The sequence below is a fragment of the Danaus plexippus genome, chromosome 10 (assembly GCF_018135715.1).
Source record: "Danaus plexippus chromosome 10, MEX_DaPlex, whole genome shotgun sequence".
Classification (NCBI taxonomy): domain Eukaryota; kingdom Metazoa; phylum Arthropoda; class Insecta; order Lepidoptera; family Nymphalidae; genus Danaus; species Danaus plexippus.
The window spans coordinates 5,732,484-5,756,749 of record NC_083543.1 but is presented as its reverse complement, the minus strand read 5'-3'; the positions used below and the strand labels follow the sequence as shown (position 1 = coordinate 5,756,749).

The 24,266-nt window shown below is 31.5% G+C and overlaps 1 protein-coding gene across 2 annotated transcripts in view; it reads left to right on the top strand.

Annotated features, from left to right (window-relative positions):
• Positions 1-2,119: 2,119 nt before the first annotated feature.
• Positions 2,120-24,266, top strand: part of LOC116767096 (uncharacterized) — a 36,252-nt gene continuing 14,105 nt past the window's right edge. Inside the window, exons 1-2 of one of the 2 annotated variants that reach the window (XM_032657270.2) lie at positions 2,120-2,368; positions 15,811-16,068. The gene's annotated coding sequence lies outside the window, so the exon portion shown is untranslated. Of the gene's footprint in view, positions 2,369-15,624; positions 15,717-15,810; positions 16,069-24,266 lie in introns of those variants that run through there. The other variant, XM_032657271.2, reaches the window with a different exon arrangement.

Genomic DNA, 24,266 nt, shown 5'->3' with positions numbered 1-24,266 from the left:
AATCATTTAGCTGTGTTTATTTTTGTCGACCTAATTTATGGATCATAGTTTTAATGGTTGCAGAGACAAGAGCATCTGTCAAATGTCACAAGAATTCACTATTCAGTGCTTACTAAACATTCCATAACGTAATATGTTAATTTAATATTTAAATTATATTATTAGCTTACAGGTTCTTAGATAGTTGTATATATATCAAGTTAATTAAAAATATAAGTATCAGTATAGTAAGAAGACAATAAAATTATTTCAATGTAACTTTTTCCATGTTTCTCTCAAACGAAAGGCAATTTGGAACACCATCTTTGATAAGCTAACCGACGATACATCTAACATTAATACCAGTCGAAAATAAATAAAATACCATTAATATGTTTTTGTATAAGTGACAGAATGCATATTTTCTTTCAGTCCGGCTTAAAAATAAAATATTTCTTCAAAATGTTTACATAACACATTTCTGGATAGTGAGAGGGGACATGCCTACATAAAATTTATAATTTGTTTAACTAGAAACTCTGTATAATAAATGTAGCAGAAAGAGAGGTAATATAAAAACATAACATTGTTGTACATATAATTATAGAGCCAAGAAGATTTTATTAGTAATAAAATTCCAAAAATTCTCTCATAATGTCGCTATTTTAAATATTTTGTCTGAGGATATTGGTATGCTTTTAACTTTTAAACACCGTTATAATTATTCGATGTACACATCATCACGAATATGAAAAAAACATTCAGTCTTCGTAAAAAAAACAGGACGGTTTAATGTTAAAATAAGTTATTTCCTTATTGTGTTCGAACTCGTTGCCAAGTGTGTTTTGTAGAAAATCTAGGAAACAAAACAAAAACACGCTTCCCACGTGCTAAAACAATGCCTCGGAAAGTTATGCGAACGTGTCGTGGAGAAAAGTCAAGCGAGTCCATACGCATCAAGTGAGCCATTCAAGTTATGTAGGTATGAGAGAGACAGAGCTATTTAGTTTTCTCTGGCCTCTCGCTCTTTAGAACGCAGATTCGCGTCAGGCACGATTCGAGCGTGAAACGTTCAAAAAAAAATTCTCGTGGAGAAATTTTCTCGAACACTGTTTTTATTATGCAAATTGTTTATAATCGTTTTATATCAGTATATAAAATATTTGAGGGGTAAAAACCTCTGTTATAGAACTGTTTTGATCGTATGTACTATTTTAATTTAGATAGACTTTTATTTAACAATTTGAGTAATTATTATAAGTATAGGATTAGAAACAGTTGGGAGACTGTCACACTATTATATATAAACTTATTATTATATGTTTTTATAAATATACAAATTTATGAGCTTGTGTTAACTAATTTTATATTTATTGTCTCAGAGATTCAATCACATGAACAGTTGGTTATTTTACTCCTCATTTTCATACTCTAGTAGTCTAATGACATTTACAACATGTGTTTGAGATTGAAAATTTTTTGTTATCTAATGTGAGTATTACTTGTTTTTTTCTGATAAGCAAATTCTGTCTTAACTTTACAGATTTGTATAATTAATTATTTTACGTTGCCCTTTGTCCTATAAATTTGTCTATCATGAATCATCCAAAGTCTTATTTAAAGCCATTCATCGATTTCCGAAGAATACCCCTGTCAAGTATAATGAGAAATAGACAAAAATTAAAAACAAAAACTATCTTTGTGTATTGGTAATTGGTATTATATATAAATGTTAACACAGTAATTTTAGAAGCACGCAAAGACACTTAATGCAATGAATATGTGTTTATTATATTTAACATGCCTATTCTAAGAAAGCTTGAAATATTAAGGTAATATCTCAGGAAAGACAAATGTAAATTTTGGAGGAAGTGAATTAAGACAACGGAATTCCGTCAAGACACTTTGACGTGTCTGACGTTTATGCTTCAAAATTTGACAGCGCGCTGCGCGGCATGCACCAGCTTCGTTGATAGCGGGAATAGTTGGCAAGTCGCTAGTCGTTCAACATCGGAAACGTTCGGCTAAACTCGGGTGTGATTACGTGAGCCTCGGGAGAGACTGAGAGCTCGTCTCTCTTCCGCCACACATCCGTCGTTCTCTGTCGAGCTATCGTCGAATCGTCTCTACTGTCTACGGGACTTCAGTTTTCAGCGAGCTATCCGTGTGTGTGGTTGTCGCGTGCGCTAAAACTGTATTGTTCAGACTTTTAATTCGTAAGTTCTTTGTGAGCACTGAAGACTCTTGGGTTTTATGTAAAAACTGGATGATACGCTTGATCGGAAGGTGGGAGCGTGTTGTGCGGGTGTTATGTTGTTTGTGAGAGTGCTTGTGACTTGCGCGACGTTGTCGTACTGAACGAGTCGTCGTGGATCCTATGGTCTTCGAGGTAAATACAGAAACTTCTACTTGTTTGTAATATCGTTTCTCAGTAGTTACGAAACTGTGACTTGTGAAGTGCATAAATATATTGCTAAACAAATTTCAAGATATCTTTTAAGGTCTCTCTCGTTTACGGGCGATATTTTTACCGTTATGTGACGTGTCTTATTGAAAGAACAAATATAAGTTGATCCGTAGATTATGTCACCTTATTTGAGCAGCAGTTCGGTGGATTTTGATAAAAGAGTAAGGAAATAAGAGGTTAACATAATTCAATGTCATTACCTATCTATGGAGGTTGACGTATACGGAAGTGAAGCTACTTCACGGTGCTTCCCTGTTGTAATTTGTATTTTTAAGATAGCAGTCTTCAAACTTCAAAAGTTCGCGGAATTATTATTATGAATTTTCATTCAAATGAACATTACAATTTAATGTCTACGTTAAAAGATAATCTCTAATCTTATGCATGTATCTATAGAGCATATAATAAAATTGATTAGCTTATATATCAAGGAATACTAAGAGCTATCAAATTAGGGATTCCATTAAGATTGCAGTGTTAAACTGCTTTCGAGTGTATACGGGCGTGGCAAGTAGCCAAGTATTTCCAAGGTCCGCGAGGACGGGTTTTTAAATCGTCCACCACGACTTACCAATTGTCAGATTACAAAATCGAAAACCAACTACACAAACCTAGACTACTCTGGACAGTGAACAGTGGACGTCCAACTGTTAAATATTTATACTGTCTGTTTGTCATACTATTAAAAGAACATGTTTATATTACAAATATTTCTTCACTGTAGCAAGCTGCATTTAATTTTAACCCTATCCAACTTAAATTCTAATAATTACTAAAATATTATAAATAAAAAAATCGAGAGTATTTATTATTTGTATCTCAAATGACAGCTTATGTAGATTATTAATGAATTTTTGTAATTTCGCTATAATTCCCACACACGAAACGTTCATGGCCGTCCAAAGAATATAATAATTCAATTTGATTTTAGATAAACATTTTCCATATAAAAATCGTTCAGTAACATGGGATCATCAATTAGTATAGCTCAGCTTTCTCAACATTTCGTCTATATTTAGCGGTGTAGGAGCGCGGGCGTCGTATAAGTAGGTCGCGGAACGCGCTCGGCCGCGACGCGCTATACTACCTGCGACCGCGTCTTCACTGACATACGTATGAAGGACAAATAAGTCGTTAGTTAACATATCTTGAAGTTTTATGTTAGTCAAACAAATTTGTGATAATTTTCTTTGTTATTTTATTATTTTTTCGTGGCTGTAAAATTATTGAGACATTTGTGATGTGTCCATTTTGAAACGATGTATTTTCTTTATGAATTGTGTTCGTCTGCAATACAAATGGCAATGCGATAATATTTCAGAACGTTCGTAACAATATAAAAAAAAACTTGACTTATAATAGCAATAATTGTTGTCATTTTGAAAGTTAGCACAAAAAATAACAGATTAAAATTTAAAATAATTTGTAAATCATTCGTATGTAAGATTTACGCTTTAACGTCAGTTAATCCCCAAATGTGTTAATTAGAAGTAAACAGTCGTTGGTAAGCAATGATCTGTAAGAAGTCGACAGTCAGCTTTCAGCAGACGATCGAATGGCATCATTGATAATATCCCCCGCTATATAGCGATGTCGTCAGCTGATAGCTGAGGTTAACGACCTCGACTTTGTCTCATGTCCGCGCACTTATCTTGCATGTAGTACGTAACACGGGGTCGGGGGGTTATCGGGACTATTATAAATCGGATTGGAGTCTCAGATAACACGCTAACGGTTAAACTAGGACGTTTATTTGTATCAAGAGAACTCATTAATCGATTGAACTAAACTTAATTCGATTATTAATTTCATCGATTCAATCGATTAGATTAGAATATTATATATATTGCTTAAAAATTAATTCTATACTACGAGTTATTTGATGCCACTGATAATAACCAGTGTATAAAACATTTAACGTTACTCACATCGTGATAAGGTCTCCCATTTCAATCGTTGCCAAGCGGTTTCGTCAAGGTTATCAAAATACAGCTATTGTTTTTAAACAACTTGATTGAAAGAACATTATAAAGTATATACTTTTTTTAATTTTAAATGTCTCCAATTTTTATCGTGAATGATTTATTCAACTGTAATATTGACATCTGGGTACTGGTGTATGTGCGGTATCGAAAATTGTATTGGTATTTTGTATACTATGGAAGTCAGCGCTGAAATAGAGTTCGAGCATATTATATACTATAATATAGAGTTCGGACATATTATATACTATAAAATAGAGTTCGGACATATTATATACTATAATATAGAGTTCGGACATATTATATACTATAAAATAGAGTTCGGACATATTATATACTATAAAATAGAGCTCGAACATATTATATACTTTAAAATAGAGTTCGGACATATCATATACTATAAAATAGAGTTCGAACTTGTAGTGCACATTGACTTTATATAAATAATGAGTGACCATGATTTGCTCCATAGTTTTTGTAATAAAAATATATAAATGAAGAAACAATTTAAATAATATTTGAGACAATAGTCCATCGTCCGACGAACGCTTAACGTAATATATTTCGTATAGTGACGTCATCGCCAATTCGACTCAAGGTTATAGTTGGGCGTCAGGTAATTGACCAAGATTACTCCCTGCCATTATGAATCATATTTCAATACTGACACCAGTCTGGTTTATGATCGTTTATCGAACCCACAAATTGATATCCATGGAGCAGACTTGCAGATTTACATATTCAGTAACATACCTCGAGTTATCCATAGCATGAAACATTAACTAACAATAAGCTCGCGTTTGTAGCCTTCATCCAAATAAGCTGAAAAATAATTGCATGTTAATCCGTAATTATAACTTTGGTATTTTAAAAATTAACTCTCATAATTACGATAAATTTAATATATATATATACATATATATATATATAATATACATATATATATATAATATACACATATATATATATATATATATTAACAGAAGGTAATGTGTCAACAAATAAAATATTATTTGCTTTGCAATAAAACAGCCAATACCTACTAATAGTTCGCATTGATATAAAACTTATAGAATAAGCGTTTTTAATTCATAAATCGTCTGTGTAAATGTCCTATTATGTATAAAAACGATTATACTGTCAGTTTTAAGGTAGACGATGAAAATTTATACACACTAAGAATACATCGACCGTCTGTATACCATTAACTAACGTCCTTTCATTTACAAAGTTACCTTGAAACTCTGGAAGCCTTGTTTTATTCCTTTGACGTTTTAATGACAAGGAAATTGTATTACGTGTGAACCGAGTGTGGAATGGCTGAGGGTTGGTTGTGAACTTTAATGGTTCTACAATATAATAAAACAAAATTTGTATAATAAACTACTGCTGTATTCAAAAATTTTAATATGTCTTATACGAATACTATTTTAAGCATGATTGGGTATGCAATTCCTTTTTTTATGTAAATTGGTATCCAGTTACCCAACAATACAAGGTGATTCATTTCAAAAACTGTTAGTAAACGGTTTTTTTTTTATTTTATTACATCACTAGCAAAACTTTCGTCTCATTTTAATATTAAACTTCGTTTGAAACTTTGAATAATAATAATAATTTATAATTAAATTATTTATTTAATTGACATTTAACATGAAATTTTAATCTTAAATTATAATTAGATGCTAAAAAGTAAAACTATTCAACTTTTATTACATATTAATACTTTTTAGAAAATTACTCCTCACCTATGAAAATCGTATCAAATCTATGAAACCGTACGGTTTGGAATGATTTGAATATTCCAATAAGATTTACATAAACAGGAAGCATAAAGTTAGATTAAATGTCCTCTTATATTATATTATGCTTGTTATATAATTACTAAGTAAATAAACTACTTAGACCCGTGCCTCTGTCTGATTTATTCCTAAGATATATGGAAGGTTTTTAAATTAATGTCATAATGTCTAATAAACGTAGTGTAAGTGACGATTCTTGTTATCATGTCCGACTTTTTACGTTATGTGTTTCGTTGCTTTAATCATAACTAGATTATCTTCTCAGGTTTTTTGGAAATTACTTATCGATGTCAGTATAGACTCTTATCTCACTACGGCTGATTTTTCCACAAGATAAAATAATTGTAAACACAGATTTCTTATAAATTAAAATTTTTGTTTGATAAATTAAAATTAATTTTTAGTTACGGTAATCAGCCTCTGGCATCAGTGAGTTTGTGATCGGAAATCGTCTACGAGCACTTTCACCGGCCGCCATTTTGTCGACGGCGTGTCATGAGCGCGCGCACCTCATTGAGGAATTGGCACGATTATTGTTACTTTGTAAAAAAAAATGACGTCAAGTTTTTCAAACAATGTTCGCGTTGGCAACAAATAAAAAACTCTCGTTTTAGATATAGACAGAGTTTGGTAACTGTCCACGTATATAATACGTATTTCGTAAAGCTATTGTATTGAGAGATATAATACGAGTATGGCGATAAACGACATTTTGGGTATTTCAAATAAGTGTAGGAGTATATAATCCACAGGTGCGCGGTCGCAAGTGTGGTTTGACGTTCGTGCGCCACTGACATCGTGAAATGTTTGTGTAGCCTAAAAACTTATATTCTTATCAATTTACACCATATTAAATGTATTTCATATAAATCTTCTATATTTCGTTATATCCAATACGTGATGGATTTTTTTTTAACAGTCAATATTCCTATTGAAGATTTTAATATTATCAACGTCACTGCTGTACTGAAAAGTCACTTTGTTTTAAATTTGTTTTACGTTTAATAAAACAAATTCATATAACACTTGAATTCATTATATTTATTTAACACATTTATTATAAATGATCGCTTCAAAGGAATATAATTTTTTTTAAATCCTTCGTTTGCAATATTCATTCGCAGATAAAAAATCACGCCAACCACATTATATCGAAAGTTGTAGAAAGTCTGAGAATTTAATGAACTTAAGCTGAATATAATTGTTTTATTTAGTTTCGAAGAGTTTTTGTATTTGTTTATTTTTTTTTAATGTCGAACATGTGCTGTTATGTTGTCATCAGAGCACTCGTGACGGCTCTGCTCTCTAGTCGAGTGTTGAGTGTTGAACACATGCTGGGATAGTTAAGAATATTTAAGATTACGCCTGATTAGAGCATTATATTAGAGTCCAATACGGTCAATACATATTATACAAGTTAAATAGTTATATTATTTATATATGTTATATAGTATTTAATATTTATTTCTTGAGTTTAAATGAATGAAGAATGTGTCTTTAAGACATGGGCAATGAACTTGACCCCGAAAATTTGGGCGGTGAGGTGGAAATTGCTTCTCCCGTCTGCGTTCGGGACCTCCGAATCAATTGTGTCTGAACTTACTTAGACCTTCGTTTTTTTATGGAATCTCTAATGGAAACGTAACCATGGAGTTTTTTATATCATTAGTAAACATCCGGTCCTACCATCATCACAAAGCTAACGTTATTAAGCACCTAAATACATCCATTGTGGTGTTTCCTCATCACCGCCGTTGAAAGCTTAATCGAGTTCAGTCGGCGGACGACTTTAGCAAAAACGTCTCCGCTATACCGAATTTGATTCGCAGTGCAGGAGTACAATGAAGTTACGGTTAGAGCGGGTGTCGGCGGGGGGGTGAGCGCGGCGCGGGGGGAGCGAGGGGGCGCAGGTCAATGACGTCCCTCCGTCTGGGCCCGCACCCCCTCACTCCCGCCCCGCTCTGAACCAGTTTCCGACCGACTCATATAGCTTACCACCATCTAGTTTACGCCGACATACAGTACTCTACCTGCCAAACATTCCATCTTATATAAATTCCCAACGGCGTGAGGTCCTATTTCCATAACCCTATCTGCTATATGATACTCCTAGAACTCCCACGACGACTGATCTCACGATACTGTACCAAACACCGGTCTAGATGATATCGGGGAGTGGACACGCTCGTGTCGCAACATTTGCTTTCGCAAGATGTTTCGTAATTCTATTGAGCCGAAAATAGTCGAAAGTTAATCTCCAATTATATTTGGCATGGCTGATGGCCGTCAACTCAAATGTTTTTTTGTTAACCCTTGTAACGTAATTCTGTGCCTACCTAAATATATTATTTTCACATAAAATTAGGAAGTGACGGAGTATTATTTACAATCTAAATTACATAATTAATTTATTCGTTTCCTTGTATATCATGTGACCTATTTATAATACATATTTTAAGCACTTCTAAACTATATTTAATCAATGTAAAAAAAAATGTATTAATTTATTATATGTCTTTAAATTAATTACAATAGGTTCATTCAAATAAGAAAGTAGGATAAAAGACAATGACTGTCAAATTTATTACAGCGTCGGCGGCGACCTACTCATACAAATATAAATATTCAAATGAATCAGTAACAAGAAAAGCAATTAACTCAATACTTATATTCGTCATTTAATAGGAATAAAAAATGTGATTATTTTCTATTAATATTATATTAATTTAGTATCGTAATAAAATGTACTTTTAACTTGATTGTTGATCTCGATAGATGAAGCCAGAGAGTTGATAAGAGGTAATTTAATACATCTAATCATTGTGTACGTTGTGTTGCAGTTACGTTTTTTAAAAAAAATCCTAACATTTCATTGTAATTCGTAAACCTAAGATTATTTTTCAGATTTAATATTGGTACGAAAGTCGCTTACACTCCGTACTAATAGATGACAATGGTCAGACGTGATCTTTATATGTAAATCTTAGAATTATTTAGGTTAAGAAACGATTATACACAAATTTATGTTACGGGAACAGTCCATACATAATTAACCCGATAGAAATTAGTTAAAGTAGGTATACAAGGAAACATACGACGAAGTACAGTCCGCGTTAAGTGTATTGATGTGCATTTGTTTAAAAAGTACAGTATTTAATGAACCCGGAAAGACAACTTGTTTGTGTAGGCTTCCCCTAACGGCTAACAACGGTAACCTGTGTATAACGACTCACTGAACTAATGAGATGCACTCAAGATGCAGACCATTGAACAACATGAAAAAAAATTATACTTCCTTCACATATATATGATACGTGTTTAATATAATTCACGTAGCGCAATTGTGTTGGTACCCAGCGCGCCTCGAGATCCTACGCGGATGTGATCGTGGTTCAACAGTTCTCCTTGATAGGATGTTCACCTCCATCGACCTTCTCATGAACCGCGGATGTCGCCATGTTGTAAGGTATTTAAATAAAACATCGATCTATCAAAAACTAGTATATCCTAATATTAATAAATTCGCAAGTCCAAATCTCATATGTATTTGTCAAATTCTACATAAAAACCTTATAAATCTGTCTCGTTTAATTATTTGTAATAAATATAAACAAAATTACAAATAATAATTAATTGTAAGTGTTTTTTTTCTATGATCACATCTCGCTTAGTTAAATTGAATACTATTGAGCAACAAATCATGACAAAAACTGTAAACATATCAGTAAAGTATAATTAAATGTGTTTTCTTTATATTTCAATAAATTTGCTACAATGCCGATCGTAAATGTCCGTGTTGAATCTTTTAACATAACGGCCTTGTGTTCACAGTACATACTATTTACGCGTTAATGTAGAAACGGTCATAATTTAAAGGGTCGATGACTCGCTGGTAATAATCTTTTACGGACATAATACTGTAAGCGCTTGGTAATTACGATAAATAGATTAATCGATAGAGAAACACAACACTATAACATTATTAAAAATCGATATATTTTTTTGTATTTACAACAATGTATGTATATATGATTATATGATTAGATCTGTTCAAACCGGTCGTACGTAGGAGTACAAACTCCTACACTGGAAAATTGCTATAGTCATATCTCTCGACATTACTTCAGAGATGTTAACATTAAATTGCTTTTAAATAAAGGAGTAGTTCACGATTGTTAATATGACAAGTAGACTAAAACAATGACATAGGAAATATTTTTCCGCTGTTTTAAGTTTTCAATCCGTACAAGTAAATACTAGCCTTAAACTATATAAATTGTTACAACGCAACTAGACTTAGATTTATTGACTTGATAATCATGATTGAGGAAATATATTTGTAAAAAGCCACGGGTATTTTTTCATATATATACATATATATTAAATTTTATATAATTAAGAAACATTTAGACGTACGAGATTGTCTCAATACCTTAAAAGCGTTCATGATTGACCTTCGTTTATTTTCAAGAGGGACGTGTTTCTGCAAAAACTGGACTTTTAGTCGCCAACAGTAAAGGTCAAGGGAATTAAATAAACTCTAAAATATTTAAACGACAATCAAATCAGATACAACACGTATGATGAAAGGTGAACGAACGATACAGATACCACAACAATATATATCAGATAGTGATTTGTTCTTAAAAGGAATTCTATACAAATATCAGGTTTTATGATCACATAAAGAAAAAATATATGAATAGTCGTCTAGACAATTCAGATTGGACCCATAATACAATAAAAACAGATTCTAATTTCAAATTGATTTTTTCATTACCATTGAACATTGTTTTTTATTATTTTTTTATTATTTTTGATATTTCATCAATCATGTAACAAGAAGTCTTTAATTATTACATTATATGTACTAATATTATTAAAATATATTTTTACTTCACACTTAAATCAACATGGAATATATTGATAATAAAATATCGTCATATAATACGTTGTTTTTTATATAGATATCTATAGTTAAATAAGGAAATAGCTAAATATATTATTAAATATTTTGTTCGCTAGTGGTCGTGTTAGTTACTCGCGCAACCTTGCGGCGGCTCAGGTCAGATATTTCGAAGGTCGTTGACTCGTTTGTAATCGCTACGAGTTATTATTATTTTTAAGCTCACTCACGACACTATGAAACGTATTTCAAGTCCCATTTACTATTTTAAATTAAGATATCTCGTTATAAATTAATTATTTCACATTGTAAGAGCTTTTATACGTTTTTGAAGACAACTTCAAATAAATATACGTTTTTTTTTTAATATAAAAGGAATACGATCAGTGTACATATATTTCGTCTTTCGTATCGTTATATATTTTTTATTTTGTTATCATAAGACTGTGTTAATCGTTAATAATAATAAAATACAATGGATTTATAAAATCGGCGTGTCATTACGAAGACATTGTCCGTTGTTTGCGCAACATCTGTGGCAATCCAATCCCGCCAACGATGTACATAATAGTCATGTGAATTTACTAAATGTACAAGCTGAAATGACAATTAAGCTAACGATATAAAGAGCATTTTCGTTTACTTTTATTATGTACTTTAATATACATTATTATATAAAAATGCATTACTATTTACGAACATTTTTCACAGATAACATAGAATTACTTATATCAATACAGTCAATAAAAGTTAAAAAGTGAAAAACGCATCCGGCATGAACTGTGAACCGATGGCATTATGTAACTTATTTATCACAATGCTCGCTGACAAAGGACAAATATTTTATAGAAAAAAAAAACTTGCTCTATGGAATCCCTACTTCACCTACCTGCGATGGATAACGAGCGGAGAGAGGACATTTGGACAGGTTTTTTTTCCCATCCCAGTCCATAGAACATTATTTATAGAGGTATAAGTAAAGATTCACGCGAACACGTGGAAACACAAAAAAAATCCATCGATTTGAAACGACATTTTTATTACCTTTCCGTTTAAAGAAAATATTTATTTTAACCGATACCATCCCGAACTGGCGTGGTTTTAGCGAAGCTATGATATTATTTACACTGTGTTTCCGATAATTATCCTTACGATTATTTATACTCTGTGTTCAGCTTGTGTTGTCTATTGAAGTTATGACGTATAAGTTATGTAGACATAAAAAAATATTTAATAATACAAAAGATATTATTATGTAATATAAATGAATTTATTTGTTTATTACGGATTTCTTATTGATTGTTAATGTATAATGCGAATGTCAGCGAACAGTACGAATTGCCCGAGTGACCTCATTGCGGTGTCCGTGAGAGACAAGGTCGACTCGCTCAGACTCTATTTGGTCTAAATTATAAAAGTTAAAACAATTCAAACTAAAACAAACCGGATAAGGAATCGAGTTATTAAACATTTCGAGAAACTTCCAAAATGGAGTAAAAAAAAACTTTCGTTTTTTTATTCTAAATTACATTTTTTCATGTCTGTACGTAACAAAAATTGTATTTTATTATTTATCACTGTTTAAAACCCAATAATACACACTCTTTTAAATCATACAAGTTTAGGTGAACCATGAATATCATAGAATATGTATAATATTAGTATAGTTATTTAAAAAAATCTTGATAGATTTATATAAATATATCTGTAGGAGAGAAATGTTTATATAATATTATTATTAAATATATGTTCGCGATACAAGTTACGACGGAACGGAATCGAATACCAAAATGAATCATTTCCTCACAAACGCTCGTAACGAAGTTATAAAAATGTGAAACACTCTGTAAACACAAATTGAGATGACATTAAAATTTGACTTTTATCTTGCTTTAATATTCGTAATTTCTACGACATAAGTAACTTGAGAATTATCTTAAATCGTATCACCATATCATAGGACATAGAAAGAAATATATTTTTGTTATTTATAATAAAGTATTTTGTCCAAAATTTCCCTTTTTTAAAATAATTAATCTAATTAGTGAACTGAAGTATAAAGATCATTACAATTAATTAGAAATTTATCTTAAGAGATTTAACGAAGGAAAATAAGCAAAAATATATATGGATTCCTTCGTTAAAGCTCTCTATATATATTTTTTTCTAAAATCAATGTATTTCATTTATATCAATCATTTTTGTTTAACTTTGTGTTTTATTAATATTTTCCATTGTCTCACACATAACATAAGAGTAATTTATATAATAACAGTAAAAATGTTATAAGACATTATCGTCGTATATATATATAAGGATGTATTTAAATTCGTTTAATATAAAGGGCTATATTTACAGTCGGTCTGTATAGAGGGCATTCCCATTATCCCCTCCTTCAATAGGACGTTGACTTGTTATCGTTGTATTTTATTGGGTTTCGTGCGAAAATAAGCTTGTACATAGATTAAAAATATTTTTTTTTGACGTTATTTAAATAATTTTGTTCCGATACAAGAACGTTTTTCAATATCCTCCTTTGAGTATTATAATATTTTTTCTGTTCAAATAAATTAGTATTTTTAAATCTAAATAGCTGTGTTATTTAATATTAATACTGTAGTTAGTTGTCATTGTGAGCTCAATGAGCTTTAATAAGCTGGTTTTACACTAATTAATTCTAGCGATAATAATTTTGATATTGTTAGTTGGGATTACGCAATCGTTTAGCGGAAGGTATGATTAAGAATCAAGGTTCAATACCTCTGAATAAGATTTTAGGTTGCTATGTTCAGAATTGAACTTTATAATGACCTGGTTGCGCAAAAAGGGGGTAACGGTAGCCTCCGGAGTATGAACACCACGGACCGGCTGGAAAGTAATGGCTTGGTCACTTTCTCTAGAACAGGTCTCAGTCTTCGCGCGACGCTCGCAGCTTTACGTTGCCCACGTGATACTTCGGTGTTGCAATGTTAATGAAATAGCGAATTTATAGAGAAAATATTCCTTAGACCGTATTTCTATAGTCTAAACATGCTGTCGACAGTGTTATAACCTTGTGAATTAAAGTTTTGCAATGTCGTATGCTGTACGCGTAACGTCGCGCTGGATGTTATAGGTGAGTTCATATATGTAACTTTAAATTAATAATCTTCGTTAGCGGTATTATTAATCATAGTTTATTTGAATGTGGAATTCGATGAAACGTGATAGCTGTCACTGAATTCGCATGCGACCATTAAAAATAAAGAATCGCTAAGACGATGACTCGGCCAGCGAGCAAAAAAAACCTGTACAGTTGAGTGCGAGAGGGAAAGAGGTAGAGAACCTAACAAGTACGTTACCCCCGCGAAGATTACCAACTTATTTATTTTTATTTATCTCTCCGTATACCGCTACACGTTCAAATGTGACTTACAGTGTCGTTCGAAATTTAAATATTTTAAAAAAGATTTCTCTTATTAAAAAAATAACAATTCATTCACATTGGCACTTTAATATTATTTTTTTAATAAATTTTATCGCAGTTTAATTGTAGCAGAACGCTTTTTTATTATAACTTATTTTTACTTCGATGTTATAGTAACAAAGTATATAAGGCGTAAAGTAGACAACAATTTAAATATAATTTTATATTTTAATACAAGATAGTCTGAAATATGTATTTTATTTACATTGATACTTTCGATTCCATATTGCACCTGTTTGTGATATTCCTGCAATAATTTTCAAATGGTTTCATGGTAGAATTATATTTAATTATGTTATGATTATAATAATGATCAACAATATATTTCATTGTCATTATAATTATGTAATTATAGTAACTTCTACATTATTAATGATTATTCTGTAAAACAGTAAGTTATGTTTTTTTTTATCATTCATCATTTATATCATATTTATTTTATTTAACTTATTTATTCTTTGTAACTATTAATGTCTATATATACATTTGTCTTTATTCTCTTTTGGGAACGTCAATGTTATTAATGATGTAGGGTTCTATGATAATTTGTTGTCTGTGTATTGGCAAGGTTTCGTGTTATTTCAGATGAACTCATAGCTAGCGAGTAATTTGACTGACATTGTTATTTTGCCAGTATAAGATGACCTTTATGGTCGAGCGCGCGGCCATGAGAACTCCTGAAGGTTGATTTTACACGTTCAGAACAAATGCAGAGATTCCGTGGATTAACTCGCAGACTTATTATTATTATAAAGTTATTCAAATCAAGTTAAATGTGCGCGTAAATTACCGCGTTCTTATATTATAATCTCTGTTAGTAGATACGAGAGACGCGGCTGTAGGCGTCAAACAAATCAGCCTCGAGACTCTACTGGAGTCTTGTTTGTGTGTCGTGGCAACAGATCGCCCGACCGGTCGACCAACCAGTCGACCAGACAGTCTCCCTCCCTCGATCTCCGTCCTCACTCCTCCATCCCTCCCCTCCCTCGATTTCCCCGTCGGCCAGCCACTAGCCAGTCAGCGTTTGCTCAACCTAACGATAGCACGTCCGGTATTAACAACGATATTATTTACGTCTCCGTTTTTGTGTTCACTTTTATCCATTTCGTTTGAAGTGAGTCTTCGTATAATATGATATTTTTGTTAAATTGTTAATTTAATTGTTTACGATGCTTGTATTGTGAACTCACCGCTTTGTCTTGTTACAGGTACCTCGGAGCAGGGTGTGAGCCCAGATACGTTCTCTGTGTGTGTAGTTTTATATAACCATAATTTAAACTGTTACTAGTTAGTGTACATATAAAAACTGAGCTGTGAGTGTTATAGATATTTCATTCTTGCATTGTGGTGAATTCGTCCGTGAAGTGAGGAATCTTACTCTATTCTATTGTGTCGCAAATAAGTGTTCTGTGTCGTTTGTTAATGGATTGTTAATCACTCGGATTCCAATCGGCTCGATGGCAATTGTAAGTAAATAATGTATTTAATATACGGAGCCCTTACATTTTAGTTATCTAGACGGGCGTCCTTCTAATTGAGGTTATCAATTCGACACATAACAGTTTTAACGACTGCGGTGGAACGTATTAAAAACGTGTTCGGTATTTGAATTAAATTCAAATTAAGTTGATGGCATTCGTTTGTGAAAAATATTTAGTATTTATATAATGTTGATTTTTTTATTTTTATTTTTTTAAATATGGAAGATCGAATCTGAAGTGGTCTGATTCTGTTGCTTATAGAATTTCATTTTAATCATATTATCTGAAATTAAACGTTTTTTACAGAACGATTTCATATAAAATCATTGTTAATATAGTTTATGTGTGATATTGAAATTAATATTTTTTCTGATAAATATTTGGGACTTACAACCAACAAGTGAAATCAGTCCCCAACGATCTCGAATATTACGATTGCAGGACACGAAATATAAAAATAATTTTATCATACATAAATTGATTTATGTCAATGCTGTCCGTCCTTTGTTCTCAAATAAAGATGAGATTTGTTTAAAATCTGCTGTTAGAGCAATAAATATCAATATTGTGAAAGCGTCCGCACAATTTAGGCGAGTTCAGTCTCAATTATGTTGTCTCAGGCGTTCTCAAATCTCAAGGCGATTGATCGACCTTCATATATGTATATCACACGGATCACAGCGCAAGGCTGCTCTAATGATAACTCTATCCACGCCATCTTCAAGAGGAACATCCGAGTTATACGGAATCTTTCGCAACTTTTAATAGAACAGAACTCTTACAATTATTATATTGGTAGACAAAAATGTTAAAATATGCTCAGCATAGACCACAGATTACATTAATAGTATATGAGCGATTATAGAGCCAAAATGGCCGGGCAAAGGCGGGATGAATATGTAGAAACTGTTTTTTAAATAAATAATTATTTGTTTCATGATTTAACATTTTTCATGACATATGTATTAGAGTTCGAACGTAAAGTAATTACCGTTTGATATAATCAAGGTTTTGGTGATAATATTGTTGTTTGAAGATGATTGCATCTCGTTGCTAGATCCATAGAGAGGCATCGCTATTGATGAACTAGGTCAAGGCGCTACTCTGTTTCCTACTCGCCACCGCTACAAGGAAGCCACTCGTTAACTGTACTCGTGGATTGACGCTATGAAATAATTTTAAAACAACAAACTCCTTATTGTCTATGGTGTAGATTACATATAATACCTCTATAGTTATATCTTGCTTTATATTATCTATAAAATTTTATTGACATATTTGAATTAGCTGGTTCTGTGTTGTTGAAGTTTTAATGAAAATAATTACTCTTAATACGTACGTTAGCAACAAACAGGTTTATAGACAGCATAAATCTGAATTATATTTTTTATATCATTAAAGTATATGTATGTGTATACAATAAATGTAATGTTTTAAGGTAAATTGGACAGAAATTAAATACATAATAAAAATTTCTTAGAAGCAGCATTTCCTCGATGACTCACTTTATTTTCGGTTCTGAGGATTTTTTTGAATAATTTATAAATAAACACTACAGTTATATTATATTTCAAAGAAACCAGACCAGCTGAACATAATCATGTTCAGATTACAATGATTATGAACATGGATCGGTCGATTGATAAGTCTTAGACAGCCTAATACATACTTGTGTTATCTGTATGCTTATTCTAAGTTTGCATTATCACACGACAGACGCAGCGTTTCCCGTTTCTCATACAATTACTTACTATAATATAATGTTCGAAGATTTATAAATGACAGAACTGTGACTCTGAGTAAATAGTATGACGATGCAAATACAGAATTCAATAATATTGAATTGTTTCAATCAATTCTATGTAATTTCCACCAAATTACCAACAAAACAATTACAATTATCTTGCATTACCTACGTTTACGATTTACGAATTAAAAACTAAAAATTCACTATAATTACTTTGACAGTGTAAACTCGTGGTAGCGCAAAAGTTTATTGACAGTTAAATTTAATGAAAGTAAGTCTTGCTAACAATCAGTCTAAGATACTCGAGACTTGAGAATGGCTATATATTTTATCTAATACAAGCAGTGGGTCACGATAAATAATATTAGGTCAAGGGTTAGATAAACGCCTTTCTTCACTTGTATCTCTGCCTGTATTTTGACTGCATCCAATAAATCAGCGACCGAGTATGTTTGTAACCTACTTCGATATAACTATCAAACTGATAAACACGCTTTCTCTAACAATTATTTCGTCATCGTTGATAATAAAGACTATCTGGCTAGTGATATTAATAATAATGTCTTTGTATGTGTTTGTTTGTGTTTTAAACAAAAAACAATAACTAGTATACTGTTTTCTTTTATCCAGTCATCTAATTCTGTATTGATATGTATTGTACATCTATTTTTCGTGTTTCAAACACGCAAACTACAGACCGAAGTATAAAACTTAATTTTAACCAGAAAAATATATACTTCCCTTAAGACGCATTGACACCGTTACTGACCCCATGATCTGAAAATATTATTACTTTAAATATAATAACCTCAATTAAATATGTAGTAATAATAATTACAAATGCAAAAGTTTTAGATGATGTAGGGATGTTTGTTCTTCTTTCACTGAACTAATTTTGATAAAAAAGTTACAGTAGTTAAGCTAGAATTCGGAATAACACATAGGTTATAAATTATCTATTTAATGCTCACGACCACGGCATAATAGTTGTATTGTGTATGCTGTCACGTGACACAGAGTATAGATGTGGCTACTTGTTTAATACCGTGTTTATTGTAGTATGACAATATACACTCTATGAGCCTAGTTCTGAAATCCACGCAGACGCATTCGCAGACAAGAACTACTTTGTTAAATAAAATTTTAAAAATATCAAAGTATTGTTCTTTTATGATGAGTTTATAATAAAGGAACGTGTCTTATAAATATTATATACATTTTATATATATACGTTATCAGTGACGAAGATCACGTGTTGGCATATTAAAAAAATGAATTTAATCACAAAACGTGCCTTATCAGTCGCTTTGATATATTCAGTCATAACGATGGCACGAAGACGGTATCAACACACCAGAACGTCCTAGATAGTGTGATAAAATAACTAAATGTATTATAATATTATTATTTATATATTATTAAGTGATTATATATATTTTTATATATGTTTTATATGTTCGGTACCGTCGTTATGTAGATATGAACAAACAGTCATTACGTAATATATATTTATAAACATTCATTTATATAAGTTATGTAGGCCGTGAACACAATTGAATAATACATGCCGGATAGGAATACTTATGAAAGCTAACACAGCCACACAACCTATGGGAATCCTTATGATATAATAACAGAATGTTCGCTCCTATTGTTACAACCCTTCGTATAACTCACTTACAATTTTGAGCCAAATTATGTGACAAAAATTATTATAACACATTTAGGCCCAGTTTTACAAAACTCTGTTTGTTAAATCTTAACGAGGCATTTATTAACGAACCTTCAAAAATATAATTGTCTGTCAAAATATTTACGTCCCACGAAAATAATTAACAAGAAATTATTAAATGACACGTAAAATGAGGAGCCAAATTATTCGTTCTTGTTATAAGACGACCAAATTGAAGTTATAGCCTTTAATACATGTTTGCTAGGATGCACCACTTTATCCCTTGATCGTATATATCCATCGATAAGTAACGTGTTAGCTAATGCGACCAAATTTTATTTATCATTGATTGCATAGATTTGGTACGCAAAAATCTTTCTTTTCAGTTTACTAGGTGTAACCTGTCAAAATCGTGTTGTCAATGTATTGGCATAAATTGTGTTCGCTATAAGTAATGAAAAGTGTACCTAATTTGCAATGTCATAGAAAAGCCGGGGGCAAAATTTTTCCTCATATAAAAAAGAAATTTTAAATCCCCTTTTTATAAATGCAATTAAATAATGAAAAATGACAAAACAGATGCTGTTACTATGGCTACAAAAACTTAGGGATGGGACTGGACATTTGAGTTTTCACAATACTATTAACAGTCCGTTAGGCATTTGACGGACCTCTAGAGCAGGAATATAATGCCTTGTTAAGACATTTAAACAGATATTAGTGCGTTGTGAGACGCTCGATACATCTAACAGTTCATCAAACGCCTTAACAAGACATTATTTATTTAACATTGATTGGTGAAACTGGGCCTTATATGACTTAAAAAATCTAACACTTGCTTCGAAACTGTCATCTTATGTATGGCATGTGTTTTGAAACCATAAAAAATTGTTTTTAATGGAATAATATTTTAACACAATGTATTTTATATGATAAGTTCTAAATACAGTGTTGAGAAATTATTTAACAACTTTCAATAATTAAATTTATTACATTTTGTACTCCATTAAAAATTGTCTAATAATCGTCTTAGCTTGATATTTGTGAAGAAATAATGAATTCCATTGACATGACAAATAGAAAAGTGGAAAAATTTTGGACCTCAAAAAAAAAATATTATTCGTCTAAGTCCCCTCATATTTCTTTCAAATCTTTAGAATAAAAAATCTTTTAACTTTAAAAAGTGTAAGTGAAAATGTCTCTTTATGTTTTTGTTTATTAATTGCTAATCTTTTACCATTATTATACACATTCACATAGTATAGTGTAGTAAGTTCGACATTCTAGACATATAGTGCTAAATTACAAATACTTAGAAACTACCCACGTACCTTAATATATATAAAGGAATTTAATAACAAGTAGTGATTTAATTATCTTTATAAGAACTCGTATTAAGCGGCAGTCTCTTGTCAGCTATACGAAAGATGCCGATATTACTTCCAGGAAGAGTAACCTAGCTATACTCGTCATCACTAAAAAAATATAAAATGTCAACTTTGAACCGCTCTAAGCTCTTTGCGTAAATGAATTACACTACAATTTTTTTTTAAAACACATTGATAATTTTTAAATGTTTCAATAAAACATGTCCCTACGATGATTTCGATGTATTTCGTAATATATTAAGCACAATATGTGGACGTGTACCGCTACTAGTAACATTGACTTTCACAACACTGGCTGATGTAACGGTGTTGGTATTAGGTAAATGCGCTTTCACCGCGCTCGCGCACTTTCACCGACACTTCCGCGTCAGCACACATTTCTGTACGGCTTTTTTATAACGTCTCACGGACTTATTTTGCTAAGTTTGTAGGCCTCTCGTGATTCCATTTAAATCTTTATAAAAAATTTCATGACAATTCAATATGATCATACGTCTAAATAATCACTTTGAATTGAATTGAACTTTCAGTTTACTTAAAAGTTAGTAGTATCTTAATTTATTTATTTATAGATACGTGATGACAACGAATTCGAAAAATGTGATTACTAATTATTCATTAAAACAATATCTTTAACGATTTCTGGGTAGGAATTTTCCTGTAACATTAATCGTGTTTATCTTTATTCATTGCAAATTAATCATCTGGATTGTTGCCTTTAAACCCATGTAATGTAGTTTATAACTCAAATAAAAAGATTAACAAATTTAACATTTCGCGCGGAGAGCGGTGACATTGGCCCGCTAACCCACTACTGATCGAGCGGTTTGCACAACGCTCGCTCTTACTATCTGACATAGCAATTTTAATATAAATTTGCGTAATAGAGACAGACGGACAGCGGAAATAACAATTCAATGTTTAATTCATAAGCTGTACATAAACATGAACTTTTCGATCCCCTATGTGACAACTTACAATATATTTGAATATGACCCTAATAAAAATTACCAAGTGACTCACAAAACTATTTGCTATACAACAGTTTTTTGTATAATTCAAATAGCGCATCGACAATACTTTAAATATCTTTTGAAGGTCAGTTATGTCGGCAATAAAAATCTTTCATCAAAAACCTTGATAACATTTCGCTTTCGACGTTAATTTGTGTTAGAATGAATGTAACACGGCAACCGGTTTCTGTATTGCTTCAAAATTATTCCAAAGTAACCAGCTATTGACCTACTGACACACAAACTGTAGAAGGAAAACGACTCCGTTGCGTGTCACAAGCCAACCTCACGGCTAACGGGCGTGCTCTCATCCGCGGCACTGTGAACGGAGGAAGAGGAAGTTTTAGAACTTGGATTCAACATGACTTGAGATTGCAACAATCTTGCCAACATAAAAAAGAACTCACTAAATGACGTAGCATTTAGCACGTTTATAAAATGGCGCGAAATGAAATTGTCTATTGCCACCGCTTTGGCAATTGTTGGTCAATAAATTTTATACAAATATATTTTTTATTACAATCCACAATGTAAACATAAGAACGGTCACAAACACAATGTTATTATATACGTTGGATGAATTCCAAACGAATAGAGCTAGTTGTCTCTTAATATAGAATCAGGTATTTTATCTCGACCTATTTGCGTTTAGACAGATGTCGAGTCCTTAATGCTGGCCTCTACGAAAATTTATGACGTTTAAATGCTTTTTAAATATTATTTGAAATGTTCGAATTTGTTAACAGATAGTCGAATGTCGTCTCGTTTTTGTGATTTAAATAATTTCTGATTGAAATATACACTAAAAATTACATCTGTGTGCTATTGCTAAATACCTTCACGGTTGTTTCTTTACTAACTTGAAATATAAATGTTGAGAAGATGCAATTACAATTCGTTCTTCTGTTTTTCAAATATAATCTCTGGCATTATTAAATTAGTACTTTACAACACGGTAAAGCTGTTCACCGGCCTACATGTCGGTGAAATTTTATCGATAAGTATCAAGTATATCTCGAATATAAAATGACTTTCAATAAAGCGAACACGAAACTTTCATGACATCTTATAACTAACGCCAAGTATTGGTATGGCATTGGTAACACTGAAGTATAATTGTGCTAATAAAATAAGTATAACTTTTATATAGAACTGAAATTAAAATCTCGACTCCGTATTACGAACTACATGTATAATGAATTATTATTATAAAGATAAAGTCGTACTGGTAAGGTCAGTAACACTGTTTATTTTTTATTATCAAAGAAATTTATCTGAAAGCCGCACAATCTACACAAAACACGACGGAATTCGACATATCTATTTGCCAAAAGACAACAGCGTTATCAATGATGCTACAGGAAGTACTGAGTCTGTACTCTGTAAGGCGGTCATAAACAATGCGGATCTAATTATAGAGAGCGATAGTTCGAAAAATAGAACTAGCGATATGTGTGCCACTGGCGTGGACGAGCATCACCGCTACCTTACATCACGGATTGCATTCCTCATATTACATCTTCATAGATTTTTATTAATTATTGTTAAACACATTTTATCGCTTACAGCCATTCTTGCTTAGTTCCACATGCAAAATATAGATGGCGTTAGTTTCTACGCTAGTATGAATCACGCATTAATTACTTTGTTTCTTTTCAAATTAGTTGGATAATGATTACGATAATTAAGGGTACGAAGTAATTTATATAATTTTAAATGTAATTCATTAACTAAAAACATTATCGTATATTCATAGGTATTATATGATAAAGCCAACGGTTATTATTATTTCAACTGCCAACCGGTTAAAACAAGAACATGTGGGTACTAAATATGTATTTATTAATTAAAATAAATAATTCCTTGTACATCAGTCATCAACTTTAAATAAATATTTAGCAATTAAAGATTAAGAAAATTTTTTTTTTTGTTAGTTTATGTACGTCTCCTAATAAATCCTATTCTTAAATAAATCTATCAAATGTAAACAGTCATAGAACGTACTTCACATATATTAAAGCAGGTAACTTGTTAATTTTAAAGATATGTATGTTTAATATGAATGTTAAATTATATATTTGAGACTTATCAGGAAGTGCCCACCGATAATTTAATTGGCCTTTAGTATTCTTTATGACGTCAAGGCTATTTTTTTACCCGACTGCGGCTAAGCAAAAAGAAGGTTAAGTTTCTGAAATATACGTCTATATAAACGAGTTTTAATGAGAAACGGTTAAACCAAATTCTGCAAATTGTATGTGGTTTTCAAAAAAGATGTTTTCAAAATGTGAAAATGACACTTTAAGAGCTCAATGAATGTGGATGAACAGAATAACAAACAGGCCGCTATTAATTTCATTAAT